This window comes from Salminus brasiliensis, chromosome 7 (genome assembly GCF_030463535.1).
Source record: "Salminus brasiliensis chromosome 7, fSalBra1.hap2, whole genome shotgun sequence".
Classification (NCBI taxonomy): Eukaryota; Metazoa; Chordata; class Actinopteri; order Characiformes; family Bryconidae; genus Salminus; species Salminus brasiliensis.
The window spans coordinates 37,818,058-37,843,001 of NC_132884.1; the positions used below are offsets into that span (position 1 = coordinate 37,818,058).

General features: G+C 42.1%; 1 protein-coding gene across 3 annotated transcripts in view; it reads right to left on the reverse strand.

The window, feature by feature from the left end:
- Positions 1-24,944, reverse strand: part of nav1b (neuron navigator 1b) — a 147,658-nt gene that overhangs the window by 120,184 nt on the left and 2,530 nt on the right. For 2 of the 3 annotated variants that reach the window (XM_072684831.1, XM_072684829.1), the window contains exons 2-3: positions 17,636-17,758; positions 16,206-16,347 (exon numbers count right to left, since the gene is read on the reverse strand). The gene's annotated coding sequence lies outside the window, so the exon portion shown is untranslated. Of the gene's footprint in view, positions 1-16,205; positions 16,348-17,635; positions 17,834-24,944 lie in introns of those variants that run through there. The other variant, XM_072684830.1, reaches the window with a different exon arrangement.

Here is a 24,944-nt window from a genome sequence, read left to right on the forward strand (position 1 = left end):
CTGCCTGATGTTTTGGAGATGTTCTGACCCAGTCGTCTAGCCGTTACAGTCTGGTTCTTGTCAACGTGGCTCAGATTCCTGCCCATTTTTCCTGGTTTTAACACCAACATCACCTTTAATAAAGCAAATATGTTTATACACCCATTGGCAGATAGATGCCACTGTAACTAGATAATCAATATCATTCACTTTACCTATTGATTTATAAATTGTTGCTGAAGTATTGCCTTAAGAAAGACTTAGTTCAGTTCTGGACTGAAGAGCTAGACCTTCAAGGACATCTTTTCACCATTTGAAACTCCATGCACAGATTTGAAGCCCGTAACACACATTAACATATAGTATATTTGACTTAGTATATTTAATATTTAGTATATTTGGGCCCCGGGTGGCGTTTGTCCTCATGATCAGAGGTTTGCGGGTTCAAATGCCGATCATGCTGCTAGCCATCGGTAGCCGAAGCCCCGAGAGAGCACAATTGGCCTTGCTCTCTCCAGGGAGGTTAGATGGCGCTCTCGTTGCGGTGCTGGCCATTGCTGCCGTCTGCAGGCTGGTGCGTCGGAACTTGGTATGCGGCACTTCCCTCCCTCTCTGCTCGTTGGTTGCCCAGTGATGTTGCTTCAGTGGCAGTTAAAAAAAATTAGCAGCTTGACTGTGCTTGCGTTAGCTGATTGGGGGGATTATTGGTAATTGTGTTGGGTAATTGTCAGTACAAATTGGGAGGTAAATTGGATACATTTTTAAAAATATATATATATTACATAAATACAATTGTATATTTAAATGGAGTTTCTGTGGTGTAGCAACAAGCTGCTTGTTAAGGAATTATAATCTGGCGGAAGGAAATTCTAACATTAAAACGTATTAAATGCTACGTTTACGCCTCAGTTTATTCATTTATTACGTTATTTATTTTCTGAACTGTTAAATACGACACTCGCCTTTAACTCGGCTTTGGCTTTGTCTTATTTCAGTGATAACACACTCCCTATCATGTTCTACTGCCCTATTATATGTAGCAGTTTTACAGTGAGTCTTTCAGTAAAGAGGCCTGGCATTAAAGCAGCATTATACAAGAACTGGTATTTTTAGTTCTTGAGCTCCCCCTACAGCTGTGGAGTGTAACTACAGTGTGGAGTGTAACCATTATCATAAATACGGAACATGCCATGACCTACCAACCCACCCCACCCTCTATGGACAGGTGTACACATGCCTTTGTTGACATGGTGAGAGATACAGAGCCTGCATTTGAAGTGAAAGAATGATTAAAGCAGCATTATGCAAGAACTGGTATTTCTAGCTCTTGAGCTCCCCCTACAGTTGTGGAGTGTAACTTTTTCACCACCACTGTAAATACAAAACATGCCATGAGCCAGAATCTGCATCTGAAGTGAAAGAAAGATGTGAACCGATTCTGGACTGAGTAATATCACAAGATTCTCCTGTGAGAGGTCGTATGCATGCTGTGCTGCTGGTTAGATACGATTACTTCATAGCCATAATCAGAGACATGCCTCTGAGCTCTCTTGGCTGTATGTCCCTCAATACCCCAGGTATCCTGACTAGGTCATTTTCCATTATCTGGTTCAGGATTTTAACCCTTTTATTCTCAAGAAAACATTAAAAAGGTAAAAATCCAATCGCAATAATTATAATGAAACAACATGAACTATATTCTTTTTATTTTTTATTTTTGGAAATCATTAAGCCTTCCCTGAAAGCCTAGAAGGTCCTGAGGATTCCCAACTGGAGACACAGGATAATCCTTTCCTTGGTCAGCATGTATTTGGTTAAAGCCCAAACTGCAGCATCAAAGCATGACATCATCAGCTGTGTTTGAAGGTCACGGGCACTAGCGGATTTAACCGAGACCAGCAGACTTTACCATCTCTCTCTGACTATCTCCCTCCCTCCCTCTCTCACCCTCTCTCACCCTCTCTCAAGGCACATTTCCCAGAATAAGTCACTCCTAATCCAATTCTCCCTCCATTCACTTCAGCCAACCAGTCTGTCGTACAACTAACACAATTAAAACATGCTATCTGTTTGTCCCACAGGAATGGAGGGGGACGGTCCATTCCATGGCATGAGAAACAATGCACAGACGTGTCTGAGGCTGAACTGAGACTGCAGGAGAGGCCTGACTAGCCGCAGAAAGCCGGGAGAGCTGCAATGTCGAGACAATCGGATAAAGCTGAATAACACTGACCTACTTTTAAGAGTGAGAATGAAATTTGCTTCGAGATATGACTGCGGATGTGCACAAATCATCTCTGCATGCCTGTATTATCTATGTTTTAAACAAAGATCATTAACCAGAGCTCAGACATACTTCACCATTAGCTTTACAGCTAGTTTGATCTTTAAAGGGCCCGTATATCATAGTAGAATATATTTAATTGCTTTTTCGGTATTTGATTTTGGACATTATTAAAGAACACAGCATTCGCTTCTCAGTCCACATGGTGAATATGGTGAAGCTACAAAACGGCCAACAATTTTTTCCTTACTTATTGCTGTGATCCAAAGTCTAGGCTAGCCTCGGCAGGACTGTCCTATGAAGACTCCTTCTTAGTAGCCTATCGGTCACACAGATGAAACAGTCTAACCAGGCTGCATGGTGACGTCTCCGCCTCTTCCAATTGTGCTTTTTCATTTCTTCACAGTAATTAATTAATTAACTAATTAATTGAACTAATTAAAAATATATATTTTTAAAAAGAAATAATTTTATGGTGCTGTTTTTTCTGTTCATCCTTTTTTTCCTGTGCTGTATATGTGTGCAGAGAACTGTGAGTAACCAAGGACCAGGGAGGATACATCAGTTGCATCTTCCAAATCGCTCCGAACGTAGGCGTCATTTCTGGGCTGTTTACAAAGCGTCCTTCACTTGAAGTCTCCTCAGAGATGTTGAGGTGAGATGAGGAGACAGGCCACTGGTTAAAATATGAATGGGAGTTCTCATAAAGCTCAACATGGCGTCTGTTTACAGATGACGTCCCACTCAGCATAGGGAACCATCCTCAATGTGGAGTTCTGCACAAGAACAGTAGCCAGAACAATCTGTTTTTTGTGCATTATTGAGGCAAACACTACAAACAATTAATGGGGTTCTTGTCAGATTTGATCAGATCTGGTCAGTTCAGAGTATTTTGGACTCTCTCCATTCATAGAGATAGAAGCCTGGTCTTGTATGACTGGAAATAACTGCCTGGCAGCGTTGCAAAGATGGCTGCAGAGTGAACAGACATGCTTATAAGGACTTCAGCCTCGTTCATCAATATCTTCCTACGAATTGTCCTAAATTTGTTGTTAATGGATATGGCTGGATATGTAATGGCAGGGGGAAAAGGTGTGGTCTAATGGCACCTGCAGCTGGCAGAGGAAGTCTGTGTGCTAAGCTGGTGGCTAATAAGGCAAGCAACTTCACCTGTTATGGAGCTAACCTTTTTATGTCCTGCCTTGCAGTAGCCTGGAGAGAAAGGGTGCAAGTGCCTCAGCATGTCCACAGCTTACCTCGCACCATCACATTGATTTTAAGAAGAAATTTCTTCTTAGGCCCAATATTAGTAGTGTTTTAACCCGGGCTGTTTTTGAATAAGGGTCATTTAATCCCAGGAACCACCAGTGGGCCTAAATGTTTATTATACACTTTTGTACCTTAATAATGTCTTAGCTTGTTTGCACTGCGGTCACTGTCGCTATGGAATAATAAGCCTATCATAATTTTATTATACATGTAATAAAGATTTTTTGTCTCCCAATGTGGTACTGCCAATTAACCCACCCATTCATAGCTCTCCCTCCCTCGATGCGACACCACCAAGCAGCCGGCACGCTCGGAGAAAAGCACCGGGTCCCTAGCTCCACCGCACCAGCTAACAGATGCCTGTGCCGAACAACATCTAGAAGGCCATAGTGGCATCACGTTAGACCACTGAGCCACTGGGTAAAACCTGCCATGCTGATAACTTGTTGCATGCCAAAAACAAACCCTTAAAGTAATCAATGTCATACCCTACAACCTACCCTGCCCTTTACTGCCCTGTCCACTCATGAGGTCATGAAAACTCCACCGATTATCTGTCTCAAGAGAAGTGCAAAATGAAGATAAATCCTCCCCACCTTCATTCCTCCCCCCTCTGTTCACCTCTGAGCCTTTTAGCTAGTGCCCAAATCGCTGCTTAATTCGCCCTGTGATTGACTTGAGGAGTCAGGCTTAGCTGCAGTAGCAGATGTTGGATTAGCCTCGCTGCCTGTTTCAGGAAAGAGCTGCAGCTACAGCATTGAGGGGTAGACTGTATGTTTGTGGACACCCCCAAACATTTCAGCTACTCTAAGTTGCACCCATTGCTGACACAGATGTGCAAAAGCACATAAACAGCTTGTAAAGAAGTACTGTCAACAGAATACGACCCTCTTAAGCAGATAAACATGAACCTGTTGGCACCATGCCTAATGCCAGGCTTGGCCTAGAGGGGTATAAAGCCCCCCGGCTTTGAGACGTAGAGCAGTTGAACTGTTCCCTGGAATGATGACGCTTCATCCAGTATTTTTGGGATAAGTTGGGTGGTGATCATTCAAAATATCAGGCATGCCTCGATTCATGGGGGCCCCACCTCACAACTTACAGAACTTAAAGGATCTGCTGCTAGTGTCTTGGTGGCAGATACCACAGGACACCTGGAATCCATGAGTCAAGTGGTCAGATCTGTTGTGGTGGCACAAGGGGGGTGTACTAATGGTATGGCTGACCAGTGTATAGACCAAATTTACTTTTTTTATTATTATATGGGCTCTTTAAAATAACCTTGTGCAATAATGTCTCATTTCTATATCACAAAAACTTGCCCAGCATGCACTTCAGGGAATGTAAGGAAAACAAAATGACATCATAGGTCTAGGCTAATTAGCCATTCCAGCAGACCTCTGCACATCCAACCCCTGCCAGCACTGATACCATCATTATCATGGTAGTGTTCAGTTAGTGCTAGATGCCCTGGGCACCGCACTAATTAAGATGGACCATATGAGCCATAGCACATGTTGGCGTGTCGGCATCCCACTTGCAGTGCTGGTCCATTAGCCTTTGACACCGCCAAAGGTTGGGTGTTCAGCAACATGTTCATACTGACAGTGGGGAGGGGGCACAAAGACTCTACCTCGTCAAGATAAAGTTGGATAGCAGGTCAGCTTGAATAATTTGGACACTCGAGTACTCGCTCAGTTTGAGAGTATAGTATTCATAGTTTAAACACCGTCAGCATTTCACATACACTGTGTTGACAAAAGTATTGGGACACCTGCTCATTCATTGTTTCTTCTTAATCAAGGTTATTAAAAAAAGAGTTGATCCTGCTTTTGTTGGAGTAACTGTCTCTACGGTCTACAGGAAAGACTTTCTACTAGACTTTGGAGCACTGCTGTGAGCTGTGATTGCATTAGTGAGGTCAGGATGTTGGCTCATCACCACCCAACCACATCCGCAACTCCCCAACTCCTCCCAAAAGTGCTGGATGGAGCACCATCCATCATTACCCCATCATTAGAAGGGGTGTCCACAAACATTTGGACATATTTCAGACATAAAAGACAGCCACAAACATCTTCACCATTTTGTTTTTCAAATCTCCAGAACCATAAATACGGGAAAATGGGAATGTGTACCTGGTCAGTAGCAGCTTTGGCCTTGCAGAGCATTTGCATATTACGCTGTAAGTCAGCTCAAACATTTCTAGCAACACCAGCCCACCCATGTGGAGAGATGTCACACGAGAGCCCAAGATGAAAACCCACTCTCCGACCATCATAAAACTCAGAGGAGCCCTCCAGTCACAGTCTTTATGTAAGTGACACAGTTCAGATGTGAAGCACAGACTGAATGAACTTGAAATAAACCGCAGACGTGGGCTCTTATGCTAGTGCTTTGATGCTGCCGAGTGTAGGTGGTCTATATTCAGAGGCTAGTGTATGTAGGAGGGGAACTAGGTCAATAGAACGGCAGAGCTTGGCAGAGCTAACTGCCAAGTGCCATGAGCAGAGATTACAGCAATGAACAGAAATGCTATACCTCGTAGTTCAATTGTACAGTAAAGGTAACTTTGCGCTTGATCAAATGAGGAATAGGGAAAACTGCAGAGGAATTAAATATAGCATGAAGTCAGGATTATGCTCATATTTCAGCAAAGTGGAATAAATGGGCCTTCCTGATGGAGATTAGCCCATAGTATTAGCCAAATCTGCTCAAAAGCTCGTCCTCACTGTGACTCATTTGACAACCAGAGTCTTATTTTGGATTGAAAGGAAAGAAAAAGCGAGGCTCTACAAAAATGCACATCCTGGAGTATTTTTTACTTGCTTCCTTCAGGCTTTCACTCTCCTGAAAATATGCTGAACAGTAGCTTGCCTGAGAAACGTGTTACGCTTTAGGAGATAATGAAGGTATGGTAATAAAGATAGTAAAGATAAGACAGAGGATAATCTGTGGGGTACAAATGGTTTGATCTATGTGTACAGTAGCAAACATTGCAGATCATTGGACTTGACCCACTTGGTAAACAACCGATGTAACCCCTTAAACAGCATATGACCCGCCAGTAGGCCGGAAATGTTATTACAAACCTCTGTTACCAAAGAGTAGCCCCACCAGGCTGAGCCTACAGTCCGGCCTTAGTGTGTAATAAGCCTTTCTGCGTTATGGGGTCCAACCAGATAGTAAGAGTCACCAAATATCTTTCCATTTAGCATCATTTTCTACGTTTTTATAACTGTATCCTTAAAAGTGATTCACATAAGGAATCTCTGTTCTAGCTTTTTTGTAAATCCCTCCTTAACAGAAAATAAAATCATTCCAAATGAAGCATATAAGGACCACATGGACTGTACGTGGATGGTACATTTTGAAAGTGCAATACTGTTTTAGAAAAGTGAGCTGTTCACACCTGGTCACTTCATGCGTCTTGAGTATCTGGACCAGGCTATATAAACATGCTGAAAGAGTGCACACACCCAGGACTCATTTAAACCAGATACTAATCCCATCACTCAAACCACTTCAGGAGGAGGTCTGATCCATTAATCTACCACAACCCCTCCCAGTACAACTGAAACACCAGTAACCAGAGTAAACCAGAGTAAACCAGAATAAAACCAGATGCATGCGGTTAAATTCTTATCAGGATACTAGTCACATGAAGGGACCAGGTGTAAACGAGGTCTAAGTTGCTTGCTGGTTGTAGCTTTCAGGGCCTGGGTGTAGGGCATGGGGTGCTTGAAGCACATTCAGCAAATTTTGCACAGTGTTCATCATTCTTCTGATTATATTTACATTTACATTTACATTTATGCCATTTAGCAGACGCTCTTCTCCAGAGCAACTAACAAAAGTGCTTTGCTATTTACCCAAGAAAAACCTCAGCTAGTTAGAATAGACTAATCGTTCAAAGATACCTCTAAGCTTTAGACATGACTCGGCTGTTCAGACACCCAGGGGAAGCTCGTTCCACCACTTCGGTGCAGGACAGTTCTTAGAACTGTCTGGACGCTTGTCTTCCATGGATTTTGAGGGATGGTGGGTCGAGCCGAGCCGTACTTGAAGCTCGAAGGGCTCTAGGTGCGGATCCTATACTTATATCCTACACTGCTGCCTCATGTAGGTTAAACCTGATCCTGGATCCTGAGCCTGGCCTAATACTTTCTCCTAGCATTAGCATTAGCTATGAAGAACCCAAATGTGTTTTAGCAGCCATGCTGCGGAAGCTGTTTACAATTAGTAGGAAGAAATAGATCCTTAATAGATAATGCTTAGTCTTGCTAATGAGCTACATGAAGAGAGGTGGCATTGCTTTGATTTTGTATTAATTTGAATTAAAAATAGTCATTTTTGTAGCCCAGTGTCAGTGTATGGACTGTATGGACTGGGTATGCATATGTTAAAACTTTGACATTGTTTACAAAGTTCACCAAACTCTCATTCCCATAAAAAGTAATAAAAAGTTACTTGTCTAGTACGAATGCTTTAGCTATGACAGTTTTGATGATTCACAGACACTAAATCACTTGCTGGTTGTAGCTTTCAGGGTCTGGGCCTGGGCCTGGGGGATGGGGTGCTTGAAGCACATTCAGCAGATTTTACCCAGTGTTCATCATACTTCTGATCAAGTCCTGCACTGCTGTCTCCTGTCAGCTAAACTTGATCTGCCTGGCTCATTACTTTCTTCTAGCATTAGCATCAGCTCTGAGGAACCCAAATGGGTTTTAGCAGCCATGCTGCGGGGGCTGTTTAGCATAAGTAGGAAGAATCAAACAGTACCACAATTAGCCTGCCTGGAATCTGAGAGGTTTTTTTTCAACCATAGCTTTCTCCCAGCGTTAGCATTAGCTCATGGGGAGGAATCGAAATGGAATAGCAGTCACACTTTGGGGCAGCTGTAAGTATGAGTAGAAAGAAAAAGGCAGGCCTTATTCTGATGGTGCGGCCCAGTTAAACTGGGATGCTGAAATGTCTGAGCTTCAAGAAAGGAAATCGCGGCAGATTATCTGCTTGGAAAATCAGTCGAACCTCACCAACCATGAGTTCAAATTCCAAGATGTCCGCCCACACATCATCAGCAGTAAAAGCACTTCTATCTATTTATGTCTCGTTATATTAGTCATTACTGTCAGTACTGTCCAACTTCCATCTGTGGATGTGTTTCCATGGTTTATGGATGCCCAAAATACTGTATAATGTGTTGTTATCAACTGGTATCGCTAACAATGCTAATCTTAGACAATGCTAACAATGCTAACTTGAGACATAGAAAGTAGATAGAAAGTTCAAAATGGGTCATTTTTGCATCTTAGTATGAATTTATGGGCTGGAAGTAGATTTTGAAACTTCAACACTGTTTATAAACGACATCACACTTTTTTGTTCCAGAAACGTGGGAACGTGGGAAATTGCCTCCCCGAATGTCTGAGCCCTGATCATTCTTATTACTCACAGACTCTGAATCACTTGCTGGGTGAAGCGTTCAGCTAATTACGCCCTGTGCTCATCATACCTCTGATCAAATTCTACACTGCTGCCTCCTGTAGACTCAACCTGACTAATTACTTTCTCTGAGCATTAAAAATCTGAAAATCTGGGATTTTTTTTGACAACTAGAAGTTTCTCAAAACATTAGAATTAGCTAATAGGGAGGAATCCAGATCAGTTGAATTTCTGATGAGGCCTAAGTCTGAGCCTTCCTGGTGAGATGTACAATATATGGGACGATATATCAGAAACAGAAGTGGTATTGCTTTAATTTTGTACAAATTTCAATTCAAAACAGTCATCATTTTCCATATTGACTGCGTGGACTGGGGAGTGAACATTTACATTTACATTTACAGCATTTAGCAGATGCTCTTCTCCAGAGCAACTTACAAAAGTGCTTCACTGTTTACTCAAGGAGAACCTCAGCTAGTCTGAATAGACTAAAATTCAAATATACCTCTAAGCTTAGATACTACTAAACACAGAGGTCAGTATGGAGACCATAATACTCTACACTTCGCCCAAGTACTCTCGGAAGAGGTGGGCATTCAGTCTATGTTTGAACCGTAGGGAACCTCTCTTTTCAGTTATAATAATAATAATAATAATAATAATAATAATTGGAGGAAGGAAGAGACCGTAGTACAGTCCCGGAGAGATTGGGGTAAAGAATTCCAGAGTTTTGGTGACACAGCACTGACCGATCTCCTGCAGACAGTGGTGAGTGCAGTGTAGGGGACAGTGAGTAAGCTGCTGTCTGAGGACCTGAGGGTACGAGGGGGAAAGTAAGGGAGGAGGAGCTTGCTAAGAAACACAGGGGCCAGACCATGAAGGGCTTTGAAGGTAGTGAGCAGAATCCTAAATGTGGATGCAAGCTGTTCCTGCAGGAAGTTACTGAGGGATGCTTCTGGTATTAACTGTTTAAATGTAGGTTGGTGTGGCGCAACAGATAACACCACTACCTGCCACTGAGTTACAACACCATGTGGGAGACCGGGGTTCGATTCTCGGTCTGGGTGACTATGCTGCGCTACACCAATAAGAGTCCTTGGGCAAGACTCCTAACACTACATTGGCCCACCTCTGTAATACAGGTAACCTTGTAAGTTGCTCTGGATAAGAGCGTCAGCTAAATGCCATTAATGTAAATGTAAATGTACCTTCCCTGTCATCACCAGTCACAACAAGGCAATGTAGCTTTTCAATCAGAAACAACAAACAAACCAGGAACAGATTTTTCCCTCCCACGAACATGAGAAACTGCATGCAGCTGACCACTAGACCAAAAATAAAGTCTTCTGTTGTATATTTCCTTAAGAGTCCAGCAAAAAAAAAGAAAGCCTTCTGATGGACTCTTGGATTTAATGAAAGGTGGTTATTCAGTAACACATCATGACCTCACTGACCCTTCTAAAAATGCTTTCATCTTCACTGTGAATTAGGAGAACCTCACCACTGCTGCTAGCCATAATGCATGGGTAGAGACTGCACAGCTCTATTTCTGTTCTCTGCTGGATAAAACCTATGATAATCTCCACTGTCCAGCAGTCGGCCGTTCATGGAAAAGTCCTGTGATGCAGGCCCACACCCTCTCCTCCTTTTTCCAATACTCTGACCTCCCACTCATCATGACATCACATGCCTCTTAATGTCTTTGTGAAAATAATATATATATATATATATGTGCCCTGGCTGGATTCCACAATGGCATTGAGGATCATTTGTCTGGAGAAGAATAATGTGTCAGATTGTCTAGCACGAATGCTTGAGCTCTAACTGATGATTCACAGACACTAAATCACTTGCTGGTCGTAGCTTTCAGTAGGCTGGGGGATGGGGTGCTTACAGCGCATTCAGCAAATTTTACCCAGTGTTCATCATACTTCTGATCAAGTCCTGCACTGCTGCCTCCTGTAGGCTAAACTTGATCTGCCTGGCTCATTACTTTCTTCTAGCAATAGCATCAGCTCTAAAAAGAGCCCAAATGGGCTTTAGCAGCCATGCTGCGGGAGCTGTTTAGCATGAGTGGGGAGAATAAACCAGTTCCACAATTAGCCAGCCTGGATCTGAGAGGGTTTTTTTTGTACAGCTAGAAGAAGATTCTTCAAGCATTCCCAGAGCAAAGAAAATTCAAAACAGAGAATTCCTCAAAATCTCTGCAGTTTATCCTGGACAACCATGAGATCAGATAGAAAGACAAAGGAGATTTTAGCCTAAGCCTAGTCTAAGCCTTGGCACAGATAATTAATAAAGTCTTATACTGTGCTCATATTGAACAAATATAAGAATTTACATTTTTGAACATACATATTTAAATACACCAGCGATTTCCCTGTATCTTTGTAGTAACAAATAAATCCACAAACTCTCACTGGAGGCCCAGATAGGCCCAGATGTACACAAGGAGAATCAGTTACTGTAAAAAAAAATCTGCTTAAAATAGTGAAGGTTAAAGAGCAAGAGGATGAACATCAACCAACTGGAAGGATATAAACCGTCATGCAGAATCACAGGATATGACAGAAGAGGGCTGGAGAACCCCCCCCCCCCCCGGAAAAACATTAACTTCTGGTGGTAGTAACTTTTGGCTCCTGCAGATGGCGTTGCATGATGTTGATCAGACTATAAATACTTGTGGAGTCTGTGACAGGATTTATGGATTGAGATGGATTGAGATGAGGTGGTACAGTGCAGTGAGTGTCTCGTTGGATGTGTGGAAAATGGGTCTCAAATGTATGGAAGCATACGATCATGCTACCAGCAGTAACAGAAATCCCAGTCTACAGGACATTTCTATCATTCTCGCCATTCTCATCCTCTTGCGTGCCATTCTGCTCTGTATGTTAATGGTATGCAGTTCCCTGCGTAGTACTCTTTCAGAAATCGTGGTGAAGGTTGCTGCGTTGCCTGGACCCTGTCGGTCACTGTCTGTTCATTTTCATATTTCGGCCACAATTCTGTAGCCTGGGATTTCTGCAACTGCTGGTAGACCTGTATGACCGTAAGCTTCCATACTCTGTTAGCTGTCGTTTTTTTGGGGTGTGTATTTTCCCCAATTGTCCTCATTTCCATTGCCTACCCTAGGGCTATCACACAATGCTAAAAGTGTTGGGGGAGTGAAGGCTAGCATGTCACTCATAACATGAATCACCAACCACATCTTTTTGAACTACTGCTAATGCAATGTCACTGGATAGCTCAGTGAGCTAACAGACGGGCCACACTGGCTAGCATTGTGCTGGGATATGGAAGGTAAAGTAGGGCCATCCTACGCAACCACAGATAGCGAGAGCAAATGTGCTCTTTGGGACTCCCGGCCATGGATGGCTGTGGCATCAGCAGGGTTCAAACTGACGATCCCCCTTACTCCACTTGGTAGCCCTTGGGGACTTTCACAGCCACCATCCAGGCTTACCTCTGAGCCTTCCAAAGAGCTATATACTTTAGGAAAGCTTTTTTTTTTTACTTTGTCTCAGTTGCTAACTTTCTACGAAGGCACTGAAATCCCATCCTGAATTATCTACAACTTAAAATCCACTTTAAAACCAAGCTAAGCAAACTCGACCCGAACAAGTGACCCATATTTTGGTTCCTGCACTGCGACACACTTTGGCGACAAGAGACTCCACGCTGTTTCTGTCATACTGAGAAGCTTGTGTGCTCCAAAGCTTTTAATTCAATACAGGAGTGAGAAACAGAGGAACAGAGGCTTTGACTCAGACTGACTACAGATCAGGCTTGGCCCTCAGCACCATCACATTACTGCCTTGTGACCAACAGCAAGGATGCACATGACTACATGTTTTATTCAGGCTCATTCCACTTGTTTTCTCACCCTGTCCCGGTTTGGACTGGATTTATTCCACATTAGCACAAGTTATAGCCGTGGCTGGGCAGTGGCAAACCTTGTTCTGGTACAGCTCAGCTTGCAGATGACATCGGACAGCAGAACGCAATGCTTTATCCAAAAATAGAATATCATTCACAGCTGTAAAAAAGTGTGAAGTTCCTTTTTTTATGCTTTTCATGTGTTATGAAGCCTAGAAACAACAACATGTGACAGTGGAAAGAACATAGCCAGTAGCAGGTGATGTGTCATTCATGTAACCACTTTAGTTTTTCATGTAGATTTAATTTATTCATACTTATTTCTTTGGTTTTGTGTATTTTATTTATTTATTTTTGTACAAAATTTGTCTTTTTACATTTTAAAGTCTTATTTCTTAGCAGATCTTAAAGACATAAAAACACTGCTTGCATAACTGTCTCCCCTTCAATATAGGACTTGATTCAACCACCTTAATAACAGCTTTTAGGGGCATTTCCACACTTGTAACAAATACACGACTTCGTACCCAGGACCGATTCTGGCTTGTTTGGGGGAGGGGCTCATTATAACTGGTTTGCTTTTACACAGAAGAATTCCACATGAACTGTGGACCGATTGTACAATTTCCAACGTGACTTTTCTGAGCGCATTTTTGCAAAATAGTAGGACCTTTATAACTGTTCCTTATTTTCCTTGTACACAAACACTCCAGCAGTGAAGAACAACTGAAGAATTTCACCATGCAGGAACACTTGCAAACAAGGAGCCGTTCTCTTAGGGGGAAGACTTTGAACCATCCAGGTGAATAAATCAAAGCTGTCACATGACAAAATCAACCAATCGCGCAACTCCACGCATGACACCACAAGCAGGTAGCTTCCACATGTGCAGCAGGCTGAAAAAGAGTCAGCTTAAAGCGAACCACAGGTCTTCAGGAAGACCAGAGATTGGTTCTGTGGACTGCTCCCTAGCTCGAAAGCAGCTTTCACACTTGACCTAATGTACCAAACTCCAGAAAAAAATGCTAGTGGGAAAACAGCCTTCGGTACGTCTGTTGGAGTACCTAAGTAACCTATTCTTCATGCAGATCTGCTGAAGGTTGTTCAGGTTGGTTGCATGACACTTGGACACTGCAGTGTACAGCAGTTCTTCTCAGCTGAGCTGAGATCTGGACTTGGACTCGTTCATTGTAGAACTTTCACCATTCTGATGTTCAACCATCACCTCTTGTGTTGTTTGGCCTTGTGCTTGAGGTCATTGACCTGGTGAAAGGTGAAAGGTTTTCTCTCTAGCTTTCTCTCAGACCCAACTAAAGAAAAACATCCCCACCACATGATGCTACCACCCCCATACTTCACACTTGGAAGGCTGTCGATTGTAGAACGAGCAATGAAAGATTTGTGTCATTTGTAACATTTTGAGCTCAATTTTTGTCTCAATAGACCACAAAACCTTACCTAGCTAGGTCACTCAGATGCTTTCATTTCAGACATGCTTTGGTGGCTTTTCTTTAGTAATGGCTTCTTTTTCAGTTACCGTTCAATACAAGATAGTTGTAAGCAGATTTTTCAGCCACTGAACTCTGTAGGTCCTTCAAAGTGATTGTTGGCATCTTCTTGATTTTCTTGGCTTTGTTGTTTGGATACTGCCCATCATGTTTGCTTTGGTCTGCCAATGCTAATTACACCAAATTACACATGCGTGGTGAAAGAGCTTTCAGTGTTGTGGTCCAAAGATATGGAACACTAACCCCCTGAATATATATGTATAGGCCCATCCTATCAATCTACTTTTAAGAGGCATTTAAAAACATATCTTTTGACCATTTATCTATCTGCTTGTTTATTCTCTTTTATTTCTCTTTTATTCTCTTTAATTTCATCACTCACTAGGTTTGCTTTATTGTGCTGATCATCGGATCATTGGATCAAACATTTTTGTTGGACCGTGGCAGTGTGTGTATGTGTGTAAATACCTCTCAGACCATGCAACTACAGTATGTTTATGTGCATTATTACATACACATTTACTCATTTAGCAAAACCAATAAATAGCCTTAATGGCCTATATGACCAAATCACCTCCTTTCAGTTCAACCTACAACTTAGGCCTACTTGAACCCCCCCAGCCATAACATCCTAACTATGCTGGATGCCTGTGTGTCCCCAGTGTCCTCTTTTTGGAAAACAGAAATATGAAGCGGGCCCTGTAATTGGGGCCCAGAGAGAGCACAATTGGCCTTGCTCTCTCCAAAGGGGGACAGACGGCACTTCTCCCACATCACTCAAATGCAATGCTAGCCAGTACTGGTGTCTGCTGTCTGATAATCAGAGCAGAGTACACTGCGCTTTCCTCAGAGCACGTTGGTTGCCCAGTAAGGTTACATTGGCAGCATTTCAGAGGAATGCATAGTCAGGAGCATTGTATGTGATGGGGGAGAATATGTGGGGGTGGGGTAATCGGTGATCCACATTGGGGTGAAAATGGATATAAATATATATATTTGACACTGCCAATTACAATTGCTCTGGTCTGCCAATGCTAATTTGCTCTCTGTTCCTTCCACCAAATTACACATGAGTGGAAAAGGAACTGTCAGTGTTGTGGGTCCAAAGAATTGGAATGCTAACCCCCTGTATATATGCATAGCGCTGTCCCTATCTACTTTTGAAAAGGCATTTAAAAAACGTATCGGAATTTAAAGTGTTTTAACATTGTACTTTGTTTATTCTCTTTTCTTTAATCGTCTCTTAGGTTTGTTTTATTCTGCTGATCATTGGATCATTGGATTTTGATCCAAATGCTAGGGTGACCATATTTTTTTTTTTTTGGCTTTTAAACAAAATATGGATATATTTGGATTCTAGATGATGATCAGTCCACTTCCCTTCTTGATCTAGTGCTTTCGAGGGATGGCCTTGGACATACCTGGGTGATGCTGTTTCTATTTCCTTAAAATTTATCCTTTATTCTTTTTTTATTAATAATATATCATTTATAAATATTCATGTATACTTATAGGATTAATTAATGTATAATTATTCCTACAGCTTTATTTCTAACTTCTAATTTCTAAGTTTGGAGTAAATGTGGAGCTTCCAGAGCATTGAGGTTGAATATTAACATCATGTGTCGTCCAAACATCCAATCAGATCAGTCTTAAGAAGGTTGGATACTGAGACAAGCTTTTATTTCATGATTGATATGGTGTCACTGAATCATTTCCAAAGAATCAATATTTAAAATGAATCATTGTAAAACATGGTACACATACTGTATGTCATCACTAAAAAAAGCCATAAACCTGCCTGATCTACTGTAGTATGAGTATGAATCATCATATATACTCACTGTGCAGAGGGATGTACAGAGGGCGGAGTGACCACAGAGCCAGGGAAGAGCCAGGAAAGATGCTGACACATGCAAAGGAGTCACGGATCCGTCACTTCAGCAGCCACTGCAGCCAGGCTCTGTCCCAAGGCTTTAGTCTGAACTGAGAAAAAAAAGATGGATCGAATCAAAAGCACATAAAGGAAACTCGTACTGAGTGCTGTGTATGCTCCATTAAATTGTACTTCTACATCTCTATCGCTGATGCAGCCTGGAGCTGTTCAAGAGCAGAGCTTCCACCTCACTTCCCTGCATCGGAAACACCAGGAACTGACCTCCTTAAAAACCTCTACTTCTACTCAGCCCAGGTCTGAAATACCGATTTTCTCAGCCAGCAAATGGACTCTCTGGCAGTGTTCCAACTCGTACGGATATTGTTACCCAGTCCTGAAGCTGAGGCATGCAGCTTCTGAGGTCCATTACTGTTGGACAAGTATTCGTACTCCAGGACCTCTACCTGGCACACCCAGCGCTAAAGCTACACAGCTACACGGCAATAGAAGCATTGCCTACCTTGCTGAAAAAAAATAAATAAATAGCCTGGCCTAGCTGGTTGATCAGCTTAACTCTTGACTGGTTAAGCTGGTCTACTAGCATGACCAACTTGATCAGACTGGTCCAGCAGTGTAACAAAGCTGGTTGACCAACATGACCATTGTAACCAATCTGGTCTAGAATGACCATGCTGCTTGACCAATATGACCAAGTAGGTCATTCTGGTTGACTAGCTTGGTCAAGTTGGTCATGCTGGTAGACCAGCTGAACCATCAAACGTAAATGAAACCATACACTAAGCTGGTCAACCAGTTTAACCAGCAGCCTCACCAGCATAGAGTATTGTATTTTAGTTTGATAGTTAAGCTGGTCTATCACCAGGACCAACTTGACCAGGCTAGTTAACCAGTATGATCAAACTGGTTGACCAGCAAGTCCATTGTTACTGACCAGAATGACAAAGCTTGTTGAACATCATGACCATGGTGGTTGACCAACATGACCAAGCTAGCCATACTGGTTAACTAGTTTGGTCCAGCTCATTCTATTATTTGACCAGTTTGGTCAAGCTAGTCAATTGGATGAGTTATGCTGGTCAATGAGAATGGTCATGCTAGTCAGTCAGCGTGGTCATAATGGTTATGCTGGTCAACCAATTTGGTCATACCGGTCATGCTGTTCATCAAGCTTGTTAATACTGGTTGACTGTTCTGGTAGACCAGCTAGGCCATTAACTCAAACCAGTCAACCAGTTAAGCCAATCCTGGGGTTACATTTAAGCCAAGATGACCACCTTGTCAACCACCTTGACTATTAAACACCATCTAAGACTATGTAAAACCCAGCTACCAGCAACTGCTGGCCTTCAGCTGGATTTTGCAGCAGGGGTAACTCACCTTTGGGACAGAGAGAAGTCAAGAAGATCCCAAATACACAAGTTAGATGGATAGTGTGAGGCTTCAGAAAGCTGTGAAAACTTCAGGCAACCTCCATCTCCCGTTGGAATCCTGTGCATTAATCTGAGGGCGAAAAAAGAAGAAATACACTCAGAAATTCTTGTCATCTATTATTAGTTTAACATTTCACACAGCCTCCCGTTAAAGAAACGTCCTCAGACAGAATGTTTAGTTCTGGGTCCCTGAAGTGCCTCCTCTACTTTCTACTGCCTCTTGCACTTTCACATGGTTTACAAACACAGCCTGCTTTTAATTACAGCCACTGCAATACTTCTTCACACCCATTTCTCTCTCTCTCTCTCTGTCTCTCTGTCTGTCTCTCTGGAGGAGTGGTGCTAAAGATTGTGGATTGAGTGGTTCCTGAGAGATGGCACCTAGTACAGCACGTTCTCCCACTTTTAAAATCACTGCCACACTTCACCTTCCTGGCTGGTGGGTGGTGTTATTCTCATTTCTCAACAGGATAACCACTTTCCTGCTTCCGCTGCATCTCTCCATTGTATTAAAGAGCCCATATCCTACATTTTCCTGTGCTTATTATTGCTTTAGAATAGCATCACCCCCGTCTATATAAAGTCAGACGGATGAATGAAAGGAAACATCAGTTAGATGAAAGGCAGACAGGGTTACGTTTCAGGGGATTTCATTCGTCTCAGCCTAATGTGGCCATAATGTAAAGCATTATGGGATGAAGCTTCTTCTTGACCTCACCCTGGCAGATCTAATTTCCTGTCAGTGTGAGTAATGCCTGTACTGTGTGTACGTAGACTCTTAAAAATGAAGGTTCCTTCGTGCTTGGCTTGGATGTACTGTTCAAGAAAAAAAAACGTTAAGCTTTAACTGATATAAAACCTTTATGTTTTTTAATATTATTTAAAGGGTCTTTATGGGCTCAGAGTGGCTCACTGGTCTAATGCGCTACCACTATGGCCCAGGGGTCACGTGTTTGAATCCCAAGTCATGCCACTTTGCCATCAGCAGCCGGAGCCTGAGAGAGAACAATTGGCAGTGCTCTCTCTCCCCTCATCACTTTTAATCAATGTCACTCTTAAGTGATGACGAGGCACTTTCCTCCGAGTGTGTTGGCTACCCGGCAATGCTGTGGCAAATCAAAAAGAGGTGCTGGCTTGCTTTGAACATGTTAAGTCTTTACCTTCCCGGTGTCACAAGCATTGCTAGTGCTAGGGGAGTTGAAAAAGGGAAAAAATTGAAAAAAAATAATTGCAATAAAAAGATTCTTCACACTCACAGATTTCATTTACAAGAAGAGCCTTTAGCAAAAAAAACAAAGTGGTTTATGATTTCGTCATATTTAAAATTCAGCGAAATGTGACGATGCTTCCAGAAAGACATACTGCATCATAAAATGATGCAATTGACATCCTACCATGCTCTGAGGAGCATCTAAAAATACTGAGCAGGCCCAGCTGACCTTGACAGATGGGAAGAGATGTCACTGAATGGTTTGAGGGGTAAGAAAATGACAGTTCATCTGCTGCCCAACACATTTACCTTTTCGGCACTGAGCTGATGCTCTTGTCCAGAGCGACCTACAAGGTTACTTTTTACAGAGGTGGGCTAATTAGTGTTGGGAGCTGGGGCATTTCTAGACTCCTTGTTGTACTGGGGCACACAGAGAATTTAGAGCTGCACATCTGTATGCATCTGCTGGCCTAATAATATTACTAGTTCTTATTATTAATGATAATAATAATAATAATAATAATGTCACTATATTATTAATGTCAAGAATGCTATTTATTATTATTAATAATAGTAATATTACTGTCACACACATGCACATGCACATTAAATATTTCCATTGCAGCATCAAACTACAAGTGAACCATAGCTAATACTCATAGTTAGCTATATTGGCTATATCACAACGCCCATTTTGCAAGCTTGTGTTATCAATGGCTCTTTTACTAGCTAGCATAAATAAAGCCTATGCTAACATAAGTGAGTAGCATTAGCTACTCAATCACTTGGTAAGGGGCATTATGGGAAATGTAGTGCCTGAATTGGCATGGCTTGTCCTGTAATTCTGCTCAGCAAAATTAGCTTTTACCTAATGACGCCCTTGGGTCTTGCCCATGGACTCTTTCTGGTGTAGTATGAACCCCAGTCTCCCACATAATGAGGTAGCTCATTAGCAGGTGCTGCACCAACCACTACACAACACCACACCGGTGGGAGATTCTGGATTGCCATGATGGATTACACTCTGCATCATCATCATCATCACCATCATCATCATCATCATCATCATCAAAACACCAAAAGAAGAAATATCTTTTGGAAGAACTTCACTCCATCTACAGTTCCAGGGCCTTCTAGAGAATCTAGAAGGAACGCTGGAGCTGTTTTTGGTGCCTCCTGGTGGCTCAGGATATTATATGTTATTCCTTTAATTTCTCACTTGTCTTTTGCATTTTCTGATGTCTGGCCTACAGGACACCTACAGGCCACCTGCTGGACACCTAGACGGCAAAGAGCATGTAACGCTGAAAGCAATATGCCATGTTGTCCTAAACAATGGCCTGCTAATCCACTGTCAGACAGGCCAAAGGATGACCGGGGCGGATACTGCGTGCTGTATGTAGGGCAAACTGGTCATTTGTGTCCAGGCTGATATAACTAATGAAGAGTAAATGTAGTGGTAATACGTCACTCCCTATCCAGTATCTGGGAAAAAGGAGGGGAAGGAAAGAGAGAGAGAGCTGAAAGAAGGGTGGAGTCTTGCAAAAGGTAGGCAAGGGCATAAGAAGGCAAGGGAGCCCTCTTCTGCTCATGTTCTGCAACTACAACACAGAATCAGGCCTGATCACATGACCACTACATGGCCACATGTTCCTACACTAAAGCAAGCATGTAGCAGTGCCAGCTGATTGGCTGACATATCAGTGACCCCCATGCATCAAGCAAATCAGTTTTTCCCAGAACCCCCCCCCTTCTAAAGACATCAAATGAGCAGGCTAACGGAGGCAGGAGCTGAAGAAGAAGTGCAGAAACTACCTATGCAATATTGAGTGACTCAGTCAGGCCTTTCTGAACTATGATAAACAGAGGAAATGTGCTGGGGGGATGTAGGGGGGATTAGCCTAATGGACATTTCTTTTGCATTTCAGACTTGAAAAAGACTGGAAATCCCCAGGGTGAGTCCTAATCAAACCAAAAGAGAAAACATAGAAATCACACTCATAAAAGACATGGCAGACATGGCAGTACTCTTAGGGCCCTAGTTTAGCGACCTTTGGCGAGCCATCAACCGCTCACCACGCAGCTTGATTTTTAGGGTGTGTCAGTGCGCCTTGGATAAACCAATTATCGTGTCACCTGCCATTCCCTTTAACAGCCAGGTGGGGTCTGACTTTGGCGGATTGACTATTTCAATGGCGCAAAATGGGGGTGTTGACAATTCACTGCCAAGATAGCAATGAACGTCTGACTGTTTATGTCTGCTGAGGTTGTTTTCAGTCAGTGGAGCTCCTGTGTTTTTCATTGCCAAGACAGACAGCAATAAGCCAGAAATTGACCTGAACACACCTCATTTCAAGACCACAAACACTGTATCTTAGCAAACACGATGCAGGCGGAAGGTGTGAAAATTGAGACTGTTGGTGGGGTGTAAGGCAGCAATGAGCATCGTGACGTGCCTTGCTCAGGGTGTAAGATACGGGGCAATGTCTCATACAATCTGAACTGTGGAACAGTTCTGTTCTAAATGTGGGAGACGGAAAAATCAACTTTTAAAGGCCTAACTTCTCAGGCCAGAAACACTCCAGGCTAAATGTGTTTGGCTAATGTTCAGTAATTATACTATTTATAATTAGTGCTGTCAATCTATTAAAAAGTTTAATCACAGTAATCACAACAATATTGATGTAAATGTGTATATGCCTAATAAACTGTCTAAAGGAGTATAATATTATATAATATATTTATAATATTTTCATATAACAGTGTAGTTTTGAGAACTTTAGCCCGAACATGATACAGCTTGGACACAGAAGCTTGAGGTGAGAGATAGTGAGAGAATGAGAGTTAGTTATGAAATAATACATAACTAGATAGATATGATTAATCCATATTTCAACAGAAATAAAGTATAATCTACCCTATGAGCTCAACAGTAGCGGCGCTGTGTTTACATCACTAATAAAAGCACTAATATGTCACTAGCCTCTGTAAAGAGAGAGAGACCAGCGGGAGGACATCACCTGAGTGCAGTGAATGAGTCTCAGGCGATTGTAGTATAAAGACACCAGTCTGAGGTTAATCAGCATTCCTGGCTACATATGAACATATGATAAAACTTCAAGAGGACAAAAGAACAGTCCACATATAGAAAAAGTTACTGAAGAACAGAAGTCAGGGGATGGATAAAAAAGAGCGTCACCTGGAGGTCAGGTAAACCCACCATTAAGAAATGGAAGGATTATGGCACACGTGTAGATCTAGCTGGAGTCTAAGTGGAGTCTGTATAATCATGACTGTCTTGCAGAGAAAGCAGAACTGAATACAGAGCTAAACATGCATGAACCTGCTGATTAACAAAGTTAAAATCTTAAACTGTAAAAAAAAAACCTCATCATGAATATCATTTCTAAAAATATCCCTTAGAAAAGTCACAAAGGCACAGTTCATACGCCTCACACATTTCTGCCTGGCTCCAGTGCTTTTAGAACTGTCCCACATTCAGCAAGTCACACATTTTTATGATTTACTAAACTGGGATAATAGAAATGTTTAATGTTGATGAAAATCTACCTGGAGCAGGACGTCCTCACAAACTGAGTGACTGTGCAGGAAGGAGACTAGTGAGGGAGGAGGACTAGTGAGTGGATGGACCTGCTGTGAATGACAAAGTTAATTGCAGCCACCCCTGGAAAGGACCAGCCCCTCCATACTTGATGGCAATGGTCAAAAGCCGATCCACACCAAGAGCCCTTCCAGCTTCAAGTACGGCTCGGCTCGACCCGCCATCCCTCAAAATCCATGGAAGACAAGCGTCCAGACCTTTTTCTGTCCTGCACCAAAGTGGTGGAACGAGCTTCCCCTGGGTGTCCGAACAGCAGAGTCAGTCTTGCTGTCTTCAAACCCAGACTGAAGACCCACCTCTTCAGAGAATACTTGGGCGAATAGCAGAGTACTATGGTCACCTTATTGACCTGTGTTTAGTAATGTCTAAAGCTTAGAGGTATCTTTGAATTATTAGTCTATTCAGACTAGCTGAGGTTTTTCTTGGGTAAATAGCAAAGCTCTTTTGTAAGTCACTCTGGATAAGAGCATCTGCTAAATGCCTTAAATGTAAATGTAAATGTAGTTATTTAATTTAATTTGTCTTCACTTTAAGTATGTAAAATCCCTGCAATCGTTATTAGAGCACAATCCACACCCCCACACATTTCTGCATTTCAGGCTTCTGGAATATATGGTAAAAATATAAAGCCAATAAATGACATCTACACACATTCCCAGTCTGAAATCCTCAGGAAATGTCAGAGAACTTGTAAAAGATCTGGTAGACAGATCAGTTCTCCCAGCACAGAGATGTTTCAGACAATCAGCATTTCCTAGAGGGCAGCTTTAGGGCGCTAGTGTGTCTTTGCTATCGTAATGACGGAAAAAGCATGCCTTGCGCGGTTTGAAACACACAAAAAGCATGTAATAAGTCTCTTAATTAATTATGGGTGTGTTTTTTAGGCGTAATGTACAATAAACCAATCAGTGTGTCACTTACCATTCCCTTTAGGACCCAGGTGCAGTCTGACTTTGGCGGATTGACTATTTCAATGGCGTATCGCGCTCGGTTTGAGGAGGCGTGCTGAAGCGGTGGAGCGCCTCACATCTAGAATAATTATAATAATAGTTATTTTATTTTGTTTCTGTTTAGTGTTAATGTAAAAGTCTGCATAGCTGCCGACTGGCACATGCTATGGGTTTGTGCACTGCTGTGCATCCATGTGTGTGTATCAAGTGGGGGTGTACGCTCGTTGGGCACGCAATTCACTGCCAAGATAGCAACGAGCGTCCGAGTGCTGCCTAGGTTGTTTTCAGTCAGTGGTGCACCTGTGTTTACCATTGCCAAGACAGCAATACGCCAGAAACTGACCTGAACACACCTCATTGTAAAAATAGACTGTTGATGGGGTGTAAGATAGCACTGAGCATCGTAAGGTGTAAGATAGGGCCCCTAGTGTCTAGTTCTAGGCCTTAATCTCATGTACAAGGTCATGAAAACCTTTATCAGGCCAGAAACACACTCAAGGCTAAATGCACCATCATGAGTAATTTTACTGCTTATAGAGTTATTGCTGTTCTAACAGCAGGGCTTACTGCTGTGATGCTACATGTTACAACAGACTGTTATAGTTGTGATGCATTTCAGCATGCAAACACCTTGTATTTCCAAGTGCATGATGAACAGGCCATCAGAAATGTTCAAAATCACTTGGAATAAAATCTGACTTACACTGAAAGTAAAGTTGCTGTTTTGGAGATAAGAGGTTTTTGTGTGACAATGATGATTTATTAGAAAGATATAAAGTAAGTCTGTATAATCATGCCTGTCTTGCATAGAAAGCAGAACTGAATACAGAGCTAAACATTCATGAACCTGCAGATTAAAATCTTAAACTGTAAAAAAAGCCCTCATATTATTTTAACAGAAATACCCCCCCCCCAAATATTGAACACAATTTTTTCTTTACCCTACATTTATTAGATGTATTTAGATTAGATTACATGTATTTATTAGAAGTTTATACTACTAATGTTAATTTTGTCTAAACGCTGTCACTGACCTTTTGGTAGACTTCACATGAGGTACTTCCTCTTTGGAGATTGCTCCACCCTATACTAAGACTGGACATTTGAGAAGTCATGTGATTTTTGATCACATGTTATCACAGCTTGTGTTAACCCATAGTTTTATTGGCTTTCATTTATCTGAGGAAGACCTAGACCCTGTAGTGTTTAGGTGTCCCAGGCAGTGGTATCATGACACCAGGCATCTGAACACTATTAAATAAATGTATAAAATATAATTAAATATTATATAATAAGTGTACTCAGGCACATGATACTACATAGTGAATCCAGGCTGGAAGCGGCGGAAGTTCTTGAGTTTTTGAGATGGTGACACTATTCTCCTCATTGCCTGATTGTGAGGTTCAGGATTATTCGATTTTTTCCCAATGGGAATGAATGGGGTACATGTGTCTGGTCACCCTTTATGTGACAT